Consider the following 12979-nt stretch of genomic DNA (forward strand, 5'->3'; position numbering starts at 1 on the left):
GTTATGCACCTTTAAACTTAGTGTTGTGGTACTGGGGGCACGTTATTTGTGAGGATAATGCTTTGATAAGGTAATGCTTTGATACGGAAGATGAAAATCGAACTCTTGTTCTGTGAGTGGTTCAGTTAAAACAAATATGGGTTTTATTAATTTGCCATAAAAAATCTGCTTTGTATTAGACTGTAACTCAGCTTTACAACATGTGTCAAAAGAAAATAGCTCAGTTCAAAAGATACATCCTGTGTCTCCAAACTTTAAAAAATATTGAAGAATTAAAACTCTTAGTAATATTGAGTTTTATGTGATAGCCGTGAGAGAGATAAATAGGTAGATGTTTCGTGTATTCGTTCTTAATGATGTTTCGTGTATTTGTTCTTAATGATGTAATTTGTGCCATATGCGTACATCGTTTCAAAACATTTTTATTGGCAAGACCTATCGAGAATACTGTCAGTTTACTTGGTCTTCATCGGCGTCATACAAGCCTTGTTAGAAACCAGTTCTCCGTAAGTCTGACAGGATGCTCATACCATAGTCCAGTCCAAAAACTAGTACAGCAAGATAGGCTTGCCATGTAGAGGTTGAGTGAGTGGCTGTTGTTTGTTAGCGCAAAGCTACACAATGGACTATTTGCGCTCTTTACACCGCGGGGAATCGAACCCCGGGATTTTTCATTGTAATTCCACAAGCTTTCCGCTGAACCAATCGGGGGGAATCATGTAGGGGAACTCCTCTCGAGCATACTTTTATAAATAGGAAACGACGAATTAGTTTATAGATATATAAAAAGCAACTACCAGGTTTTAAAGCAGGCATTGGAAATAATTCCAAAGTTATAGTTAAAATTCTGGGGTACAACCTCTACTTTTCCATCCAGCCATCCAGTAAGGGTAAACTGCAACGTTCTTAGTGAAAAATATCTGGTCGGTTATTTTATACGGAATTTACAATAATTTTGTGATAAAATAAGCAATTTAAATTATTACAGACAAGTTTCTAAAGCAACTTCGTGATTACTAAACTTGTATTCTCAGGTGAGAGATTTTCCTCACACGTATTATACAGATTCGCTTAATAATGGTAGGATCGAAAAGAATATTTACAATATAATCTCAGTTTCAGAACGACTGAGTTTTAATTTGTGTGAGAAATAAGGAAAATGGAAATGTGGTGCAAAATGAAAGAATATTTATTAATAGAAAGAACAAAACAACAACAACAAAAACGGTGTTCATATTTGTGTAGACACTTACAGAACCGCCTCTATTGGATCGGTGAATTCAGACGAAGATCTGGGGAACTAGCTACATTAGAATCAAGAAAAGATCTTTTAAATAATATCACCATGTGATTGGTCATTCTCTCACAGCATTCATTACTTGTAACATACAAACATTATCCACTCGGCCAATGAAGGAAGTTGCAGTATTAGAAAGATTACATTGTTCAAAATATGTACAGTGAGTGAACGTTGAACAAGTGGAAAGCTATTTTATTTCAGGCATTTTAGACTTCGTTCTCACTTGAATAATTCCATTAAAATAATTCCTTATACAAAAGGTGTTTAACTGTGTATGCTATAATAACTATTCATACTTTAACTGTATACATATAACTTCATACAAATACACTTGAACCTTCATATTTTACTTTAGACATAAAAAACATAATACTTCAACGTACATGTTTTACTGCATACACTCATTTCACATGAAAAATACTTAAACTTACATGTTTTAATGTATACACTCGTTTCACATGAAAAATACTTAAACTTACATGTTTTAATGTATACACTCGTTTCACATGAAAAATACTTGAATCTACAGACGGAAACTTCATATAAAAGAAATGTGTGCCAACATGTGTCACTATGGATGCAAACTACGTGCTAAAATAAATGACAATTATAACTTACTATAGTTTTTGTGCTTATTTTGTGTACCTGTATATCTATCTATGTAGCAAACTTAGATATTAGATCAGCCTCGATCTGTGTCTGTTAATATAGTAGAAGTTTTGGGATGTTTTTGAAATAATGCTTATTTATTAATTATTTTAATTGAGCTCTTGAAAGTGATTATATAACAGCTCACGTTTTGTGACTGTTATAATCTAATTTGAAGCAGCTGACATTGATTGACGACAGTATTTGTGTTGGATGTGTGGCAAACCAGTATTTTGTTGACAAGTGAATGAGCAGTTAACTTTGATTTACAACACTCTTTGTGTTAGATATGTGGCAACCCTGTATATTGTTGAAAGGTGATTGAGCAGTTAATTTTCGTTCACGACAATATTTGTGTTGGATGTGTGGCAACCCAGTATATAGTTGAAAGGTGATTGAGCAGTTAACCTTTGTTCACGACAATATTTGTGTTGGATGTGTGGCAACCCAGTATATTGTTGAAAGGTGATTGAGCAGTTAACCTTCGTTCACGACAATATTTGTGTTGGATGTGTGGCAACCCAGTATATTGTTGACAGGTGATTGAGCAGTTAAACTTGGCTCATGACACCCTTTGTGCTTGGAAAGAAAGTGGTTTATCCTTATTTAGAGTTATTGGATCCAAATTTTAGATAGAACTGTATATAGATTATGTCGCCAACCTAAATTGAACTGTGTGGTCTATACTATGTTATTACTGTTCATAAACAGTAACTTTTTTAAAACACCTACTTTGCTCTCATCTGGTAACCTTTTTCGGTCATGTTCAGGAAAAAATTACATCAAAATCAGTATAATAATTTTCACATATAAGTATTATATGATTTGAAAAGAAAAATTCCTTTCTAGAGGTATCCTCTGTTTATTTATGTATAGCTTATATAATATATCTTACACAATATAGATCGTTACTGTTTTTTGAGTAGGGTATTTAAATATCTTCATAGCTATCAGTCTGACTATGTAAATATGTATGCCCAGTAACCTGTTTGTCTGTCTCACAGACTTTCTCTGTATCGTTTTGTCACCCTTCCCACAGTGACACAGCAGCATTTCTGCGGACTTACAACGCTAGAAATCGGTTTCGATAACCGTGGTGGGCGGCTAACCGATAGCCCATTGTGTAGCTTTCTGCCTAACTTTAAACGAACAAACTGTCATTTAGTCTCTCAGTTATATGTGCACTGACTTATATTTATTCTGTCTACTACTTTATCTCATCACCAATTAACTACATTCACATGTCTCTGGTACTTGCTGAACGTTCTTTGCAATTTCAGCTGTAGATGCATGAGTAAAGTGACAGTCAACCCCATCATTCGACTCCTGTAGACGGATAAAGCCCGTCTTGTGGTGGATGCTGCTGAATGACTGCTCTTTCTCTCTGGACGCGAATTCAAGGTTAGAGACGACTGTACCTGACACAGCCAGCACTTTAGATCCCACTTCTTTAGAAACAATATCTAGACAATACTGCCATCGTTACATAACTGTGTAAAATCAGGTGCTTATGAATGTATCAAGTGTATTTTGTTTGAAAATAATAATTTCAACACTGTTTATAGGTATTAACTTGTATGCCCGTTTGATTATATCTCTCTTTGTCAACGAGTATAAATACATTTAATAAAACCATAATTTATTTATTATAACTTTGTAGTAGTCACTGATAAATGTCTTTTAAAGAGTTTTTTTTTTTTTACAGGCTTCGAGAAAACTTGACGTACAATATTTTGAGGATTTGTAAATTATTATTTAAGTACTGAAACTTAACCTTTTTATTCGACTCTCTAAATAGGGCCTGTTAGTTACGGATGACTGTGGTATGGTATTTATTATTCAACAAAAAGAAATTTGAGAAACATTGGTCAAATTGATATCGTTAGTGCAACAGTACTTCTATAAACAGGCTTAGCATGACCAGGTGATTAAGGCACTCGACTCGTAATCTGAGGGTCGTGGATTCGAATCCCTGTTGCACCAACCATGCTCGCCCTTTCGACCATGGGAACGCCATAATGTTACGGTCAATCCCCTACTTGTTGGTGAAGGAGTATCCCAAGAGCTGGCGGTGGGTGGTGATGACTAGCTGCCTTCCCTCTAGTTTTACACTGCTAAATTAGGGACGGCTAGCGCAGATAGCCCTCGTGTAGCTTTGTATGAAATTCAAAACCAAACAAACAAGATGTGCTGTACAGCAAATACATGAACGCTTGTAACCATAGTTACGTCAAAATGAAGAAATATTTAGATTACTGTTGAAAATATCGTTGATTTTAAGGGCAACTAATTTATTATTGAGTGTACTCTGAGAATTACAGTTCTAAAGTTTTTGTACTGATTTGTAGCATTATGTACTTATTATCAGTTTGTTATATATAATTATATAGAATTAGTACCAATAAGTTATAAGATACTTTTTAGTTTTAATATGTATGGTTATCTTGTTATTAATTGAAAATATTAACAATTTCGTACTATCTCAAATTTATTTGATTTTGATACAGAGAACACTACGTAACAAAATTTTTACTTTTTCTTGTTCCTGGGCAGAAAGTGTTATTTCCCAATTGCTTATGTCTAAAGTAAATGGAAAAGACCTATTTTTCTTTTCAAAGTTTCCTTTTGTGACCTGGAAGTGTATAACGAAAACATGATGGGATACTATATTTGGGGGCTGATATGTGAAAGTGATTTACATTAAAGTCGCAAATCTCGAAAAGCTACTCTAAACATTTTTGTATAACTTTAGTGTAAATACATGTAAATCTTGATTCATATGTTGCTTTATTCAAATCTTATGTAAATGAAAATGTGCAAATGTGCATGTTTTTACATAGAAAATAGGTTAATTTCTAAATTTTATCATCCAGGTCACAAGAGCAAAGTTCGAAGGGAATAATGGCCATTTTCTGTACTTTTACAACACAAGCAATTAAGAAATAACACGTACTATCCAGGAACAAAATTTGTGTCACACAGTGTAATCTGATAAACACTTCCTTCCTCTGAGGCAAAATAGAAACAAAAATGTTAAAAGTATTTGCCTTTAACATCGTTATTAATTAATTTCTATTTGTAGGGTAAAATACAAAATACCAAGCGTGTTAGATAAATTAAATTTAAGAAGACACATGAAAGTTTCAAAACTAGTCTCATAGCCCTTGTATTATTACTTACTTTTTTTACTAAAGTGTGGTTTGTACTTCTATTTCATTATACACTCACTAGATGGACCTAGTGCGCATTTTTTTCTTAATTAAAGTAAAATTATTCTTATTCCCTAACGCTATCTCATGTCAAATGGATTCATTGTCCATATTTTCAAAGGGGAAATAAAAATATGTTATTATCATTATTTTCAGATACCCGTAAAATGTAACTCATCAAGCTATGTAAAGAGCTTGTACTTTCTTAATACAAAATCTTTATTTAATATGTGCTTGAAACGGTTAAGTAATCCTACTTTTCGATATGTATTTAGTTTAAAATACTGTGTGTGTAAATTAAGTATGGTTTCTAATGTTATGGAATCTAAATTCGTGAGTAATTATTGCACGTAGTTCAAAATGTATTGGTCTCGGTGTGACCCGGTGTTAAGGGCTCTCAGCTCGCAATTTGTGAATCGCGGGTTCGAATCCTCATCGCAGATCATACTCGCCCTTTGAGCCACAGGAGAGTTACAGTATGACGGTCAAGTGTTGGCGGGGATGCTGTTGGTTGGCTTCCTTCCCTTTAGTTTATTACTGGTGAACTGGGGACAGCTAGTGCGGATTGTCCTCGAGTACAAACAAAGTTTGGTTTGTAAGTTGGTTGAAACTATTTAGTCAAAAACGTACGGCCCCCGCTGGTTGAGCGGTAAGTCTACGGATTTGCAACGCTAAAATTAGGGGTTCAATTCCCCTCGGTGGGCTCAGCAGATGGCCTGATGTGGCCTTGCTATAAGAAAAACACCCAGAAACATTGATCATAAGTTTCGATTGTATTGCAGTAACGTTCTTATATATATACCATTCCACTATATTTTGATACTGTTTTGGCGTTTCGTAGACTGTATTACGTTACCGAAAATTTATCGATTGATAGAAGAGTATGCAACAGACCTCTCCAACGCAAAATATGCGTACGCTCAAATCATAGATTTTTTTTTTTTTTCAGATCGGAGATTGAGAATTTCTAAGACGGGGATATACCTCACTTTATAATAAAAAAATGATTACGAATCATTCTGGGGAACCAGGACCAATCACAAATAAAAATGTGACAAGTCGTAACCAGCGTGATAAGCAAAATAAAGCGTCTTAAAACAAATGAAATTCTATAAACACATCGGTCAGTGGCTATAGACGTCCACGTGACTCAGAGAATTTGTTTGTTTGTTTGTTTTTGAATTTCGCACAAAGCTACTCAAGGGCTATCTGTGCTAGCCGTCCCTAATTTAGCAGTGTAAGACTAGAGGGAAGGCAGCTAGTCATCACCACCCACCGCCAACTCTTGGGCTACTCTTTTACCAACGAATAGTGGGATTGACCGTCACATTATACGCTCCCACGGCTGGAAGGGCAAGCATGTTTAGCGCGACGCGGGCGCGAACCCGCGACCCTCGGATTATGAGTCGTACGCGTTACGCGCTTGGCCATGCCAGGCCGAACTCAGAGAAATGTACATAATAAAATCAAGTCTGTAAAAGCGAAATAAGTCACGCGTATAGAAGCTGATTTCATATACCCTTTCAGCCATCGTGTTCTTCAAGAAACTGGAGAATGGAAACATACTGGTTAAGTCGCTAAATGCTAATGGATTTATGTGCAACCGGACTGTTAAAACAGGCGTTGGGAAATCGTTGTTCTCTTACACTAGATGGAGTAATCTGCAGGTAGGAGAGAGGTGGGATTTAGAAATTAAAGCTATACATACGACGACGCCTACTGTAATGAAATCTACTCTGCAGGATTGTTGTCGAAGATGCATGATCATCAGATAGAGCATGGCAATGTGCAGTGTAAAGACTGTGGAAAGGCTCCAAAAACTGTTGTGGTATATATATATATGTATATTTAAAGATAAGCACAAAGCCACACAATTAGTTATCTATGCTCTGCCCACCAAGGGTATCTAAATCCAGCTTCTAGCGTCCTACGTCTGCAAACATACTGTTGTGCCATTTGAGGGAAGAGGCTAGTATATACAGAGGGTTAAGTATATTATATTAAAACGGTTTTAAATATGCAAATTAGAAAGTCATACGATAACGCAGTCTATATAATGTTGTAGTTTTGACATTGTTTGAACTTTTCTAGATAGTGCGATGCCTTTGGTACTTCAAGTATTAAAAAATTAAAATTATAAATTCGGTTAAACATTCACATATTTTTAAGTGGCAAGAGAAGAAACCCTGGAGAAGGATGATCGTTTTTGAAACATAAAGATTTAAGAGGTTAAATGTTTTTGCATTGTTTCGTGAGTTTTAATGTTCGGATGAACATTTTTAATTATAAATTTAAAACGAGAGAAGTGAATACTTTCCAAAAGCTAAGCTCCCTATTTTTTGTCATCGAACTAACCACTATTGCTTGTTTTTTTTGTTTTAATTTCGCGCAAAGCTACTCTAGGGTTATCTGCGCTAGCCGTCCTTAATTTAGCAGTGTAAGACTGGAGGGAAGGGAGCTAGTCATCACCACCCACCGTTGCCAACTGTTGGGCTACTCTTTTACCAACGAATAGTGGGATTGACCGTCACGATATAACACCCCCGCAGCTGAAAGGGTGAGCATATTTGGTGCGACGGGGATTTGAACTTGCGACCCTCGGATTACGAGTCGAACACCTTAACCCACCGGGCCATGCCGGGCCTCTATTGATCGTAGTAAGTGCTATTCGATGCGTCTCGTGTGTATATACAGGGTATCCCAAAAAAAGGTATACACCCTTTAAATAATTTTAAATACAATGTTTATTAAGATATATCTAGGTTTTATAATCCAAGTTTAAGAATACAAGTGTAAAATGTTTCGAGTTATCGCAGGTGTTCGAACTGATGATAGTTCTAATCCAGGAACTGCTGATAACGCGGACAGATAGAATTGCAAACTTCACGAATCATTTTATTTGGTATTTGGGTGCATTCACTTTCTATTGCTGCTCTCAGCTCATTGATTGTTACAGGTTTTGTGTTATAAATTTTATCTTTGACGTATCCCCATAAAAAAAAAACTCCAGAGGTGTGAGGTCTGGTGAACGTGGGGGAAACTCAGTGCAACCTCTTCACCCAATCCATCTGTTCGGGAAAGTTTTGTCAAGATTGGCCCTCACATTACGATAGTAGTGGGGAGGTGCTCCATCTGGCTGGAAATAAAACTCTCCAAATTGTTCTCGAATGTGTGACACGACAGATTCCTGCAAGTTCAGATAAACGAGACCAGTGACTGTGTTTTCGAAAAATAATGGACCAATTACGCTCAACGCTGATAATCCACACCACAATGTAACCCCTAATAAGTTTACGTGGTGTCCAACCGTAACATGCGGGTTCTGAGGTGCCCAGTAGGTGCAATTGTGGCGATTAACTGGGCCATTTAATTAAATGTGGCCTCATCGCCCCAGACAATTTTGTTTGGAAACTGTGCATCCTCTGCAGATTGTGTCAGGTACCACTCACAAAATTCAACTCTCCGGTCAGGATCATATTCACTGAGGGCGTGAACTAATGCCGAAATAAAACTTTTACCAATGAACGCACTTCAACATGCGATGGACGCTCGATTTTGGGATTCCTGCCTCACGGGCTGTTTGCCGAACAGATTTTCTTGGAGATCGGTGGAGACTTTCCAACAGCTTTGTTTCTCGTGTGGGACTAATAGACGACCGCGGTATTCCAGAACGCCCTTTATGGACCTGTTCAACAGTTCTATTTGTTTCAAACTTATCTCTGATGCGAGTAATGGTGAGTCGTGTTGGTGGATCTGTTTAAAACTCCCTTCTAAACCATCTTTACACTTCAGCTACGTTCTCACACTTCCAGTAACATTTTAAGATAAATTTTCTTTTCTCATAACTTAGTCTTACTTCTGCCATTACTTCACATCAGTTACACCTGTAAAAAAAAGAAAGTTTGAGTGAGTTATAATCATTCAAATTTTTTTTCCATTTTTTGGGACATCCTGTATAGGCTCTCTCCATGTAGCCACCATTCTAAAGTACGTGTTACTTTTTTATTTCAGACATGTAAATATTTACACTGAATGAATATTTCTAACGTTGGCTCATATGTCTTGTATAACAAAAGCCAGTAAAAACAGTGGTCAGCACGTTATACAGATACGTGGATCAGTCACAAAGTGGTGCAAATATTTGTAAAACAAGTAAATAACAGTGTGTATTTTTTATGGCAAAGACACTTTGGGCTATCTGCTGAGTCCACCGCTGGAATCGAACCCCTTATTTTAGTGTTGTAAGTGCCTAGACTGTACTGGTGGGAGACTAACTAATAGTCTTTTAAAACATATTTTCGTTTGAAGAATGTCACTGGAAATTTCTGTGAATTTTAATGGCTAGGTTAACAGTGTTTAGTAAAAGGTAGCCTATCATTTTATTGGAATAAATTGAGGTTTGTTGTTTAGTAAAAGGTAGATTAATATTTTGTTGGAATAAATTTATATTTGTTGTTTAGTAAAAGGTAGATTAATATTTTGTTGGAATAATTGAGGTTTGTTGTTTAGTAAAAGGTAGATTAATATTTTGTTGGAATAAATTGAGGTTTGGTGTTTAGTAGAATCTGTCCTAATATTTTGTAGGAAGAAACTGATACTTAGTGTTTAGTAGAATCTGTCCTAATATTTTGTAGGAAGAAACTGAGACTTCGTGTTTAGTAGAATCTGTCCTAATATTTTGTAGTACTGAGACTTCGTGTTTAGTAGAATCTGTCCTAATATTTTGTAGTACTGAGACTTCGTGTTTAGTAGAATCTGTCCTAATATTTTGTAGTACTGAGACTTAGTGTTTAGTAGAATCTGTCCTAATATTTTGTAGTACTGAGACTTAGTGTTTAGTAGAATCTGTCCTAATATTTTGTAGTACTGAGACTTATTGGTTAGTAGAATCTGTCCTAATATTTTGTAGTACTGAGACTTATTGTTTAGTAGAATCTGTCCTAATATTTTGTAGTACTGATACTTAGTGTTTAGTAGAATCTGTCCTAAAATTTTATAGTACTGAGACTTATTGTTTAGTAGAATCTGTCCTAATATTTTGTAGTACTGAGACTTATTGTTTAGTAGAATCTGTCCTAATATTTTGTAGTACTGAGACTTAGTGTTTAGTGAAAATATATTCTTATCTTTTCTTGATATAAATTAAGTTTGGTGTTTAGTGTGTGTGTTTTCTTATAGCAAGGCCACATCGGGCTGTCTGCTGAGTCCACCGATGGGAATGGAATTGACGTTTGGTATAACGCTAGTTTAACATCTCTTGAATTATATGTGTATATATATATATGTGTGTGTGTGTGTACACACATTGCGCTTGTCGAATGCCAAAGAGACACCAGAAATGTATAATATTTGTTTCTGCTAAAAAGAAAACTACTGAATAAATGTACTCTATCCTAACGAGACCCCTGGTGGGAGAGCAGTAAGTCAATGGACTCGCAAAGTTAAAATCTGGAGTTCGATTCCCCGTGGTGGACGCATCAAATAACCCAATGTGGCTTTTGGTTTTGTTCTAAAAGTTAACTAATTAATTATTCTAGTGTACAAGTGGTAAAAACCAAACTTTTACCACAGATTTCTTGAGCTGCCCTCATGTGTATTAGTTTAAAAAAATTAATATCTCAGGAAGTAGGTTAAAATCAAGTTAAGTTAACTACAGTTAACTTTTGAATAGTTTCATCTTTTAGTTTTATTTGTTGCTGATGATGACATTGGTGTAAATTTTCAGATTTAACATTTCAGAAATTTCATTTAAAATTATTTCGGTCCTTGGTTTATATTATCTTCCTAGATAGTTCTGTTGAGGTAACTGTTTATTAAGTAATCTTAATAATAAACAGTTTAATGAGTAATGTTAACACATTGAACTGGATGTAACAAAAAACAACCTAAGAGTGAATTTTGACGATGCTAGTTTAATTAATGATGTTAACACATTTAACTGGAGTTAACAATTAACAACATAAGAGTGAATTTTAATGATTTTAACTTTCCTCTTGCTAGTTTAATGAGTAATATTAACACATTTAACCGGAAGCAACAATAAAAACTTAAGGGTAAATTTTAACTATGTTAGTTTAACTGGAACTAACAAGAAAAAAACGTAAGAGTGAATTTTAACAATCTTGGCTTTGCTTTTTATAGCCTAATAAGTGGTGTTCACACATTTAAGTTGGGAGTAATAAGAAACAATTAAGAGTGAATTTTACCGGTGTTATCTTTGTTTCTTGTTGGCTGCCCAAAAGGTTTGGAGACTGATTTAGAACTATAATGAGTAAAATACTGCATCTTATTGGATCAGACCGTAAGACTTCCGGTTAGACAATGGTATTTAATGAAGTTTGAAAATAAGTTTATTGAAAAATATACTTTTACATTAAAGCTTCTAGTTCTTTATGAGATAAACTTACTGGTTCGTTTAATAAGGAACTCTTAATTTAAAATATTCAGAAGCATCTCACAAAATACTCTAACAATTAAAATTATATATTAATGTGAAAAAAAGACATTGCTACGACATAACAGTGATATTATTTCACGGTTTCTGTACGAGCTTTATTAAAATATTCTAATATTTCAGCCATGCGCCGTCCAATATTTATGAACTCTGTTTTTGCACCGTGATTAGCTAATTCTGTTGTTTATGACAATCCAGGCAACTGCAGACGCCAAGCGACAGTAAAATACACATTTTAATATGGGTCCAAGGTATTTCTTGGATCACACAGCATATGGGGTTGAATATCTAATTAATTAAAGTACACAGACAGTACTTAGTAACGTGACAGCACCTCATAACTAAATAACTGTAATTAACAGAGTAAACACAGGGAACCGTTTAGTGTTGACTGCCTTGCTTTAACTTCGTTTTGGGGTAAAAGCGTGAGAGTTTGTTTTTGACAGGGCCTAATTTTCTCTGAATTACAGAAATTCAATACTCGGTAATTAAATTGAGCTCCTTCGATAACCACATGTTCCTATGTACACCATTTCCATGAGGCTGTACTTTATTTTGCTGAATAAACGAGAAATACGACACGAGTCTTGAGTGCGTTTTGGCTAATCTTTCCTGACTGAAGTGCACTTTATAAAGCTAGCAGCTAGGTTGTAATTATTTCACTAACTAGCTTGTTTATCATCTCATCTCTAAAGGATAATTATTATAGCCACCGGCAATATAATTATGACGAAGCTATTTGCATAAAAAAATAAATAAATTTATATATTAAAGTGAGACATAAAAAAAATCATTTATTTCTTCAGTGGTATCCAGATAGTCCGCCTCAAGATTCGAATGATACTAACATTGACACTTACCGTGTTTCTCCGAAAATAAGACAGGGCGTATGTTAATTTTCACTCCAAAATATGACACTAGGGCTTATTTTCGGGGGATGTCTTATTTTGATATATTAAAAAAATGAAGTTACAAAGTAAAACTATTAAACTAACCATTTAAAATAAACTATTATTAAACTATTAAACTAACTGATTAATACTTAAACAAACTAATTAACTAACTATTAAACTAATTAATAAATTAATTTTTTTTTATTTCTTTCCTCTTCCTGCCACTCTTAACTAGGGCTTATTTTAAGGGTAGGGCTTATATTAAAACTATCCCCAAAAATCACACTAGGTCTTATTTTATGGGTAGGTCTTATTATCGGAGAAACACGGTAGTTTATTTTATTTTGTAGTTTGTGCAATGCAGTGCCCCTCAGTGGTTCAGTGATAAGTCTGTCAGCTTTTTACGCTTAAAAAATCGTGGTGGACATCGAATATACGTAGCTTTTTGTGTAGCTTTGCGCTTAATAACAAACAA

The 12979-nt window shown here is 35.0% G+C and overlaps 1 protein-coding gene across 4 annotated transcripts in view; it reads left to right on the forward strand.

The window, feature by feature from the left end:
• Nucleotides 1–12979, forward strand: part of LOC143229181 (apoptosis-stimulating of p53 protein 1-like) — a 183316-nt gene that overhangs the window by 11170 nt on the left and 159167 nt on the right. For 2 of the 4 annotated variants that reach the window (XM_076461150.1, XM_076461158.1), the window contains exon 2: nt 3229–3349. The exons of the other annotated variants lie outside the window; for them this stretch is intronic. The gene's annotated coding sequence lies outside the window, so the exon portion shown is untranslated. The remainder of the gene's footprint in view (nt 1–3228; nt 3350–12979) is intronic. 4 annotated transcript variants of the gene reach the window in all.

This window comes from Tachypleus tridentatus, chromosome 1 (assembly GCF_004210375.1).
Source record: "Tachypleus tridentatus isolate NWPU-2018 chromosome 1, ASM421037v1, whole genome shotgun sequence".
Taxonomy (NCBI): domain Eukaryota; kingdom Metazoa; phylum Arthropoda; class Merostomata; order Xiphosura; family Limulidae; genus Tachypleus; species Tachypleus tridentatus.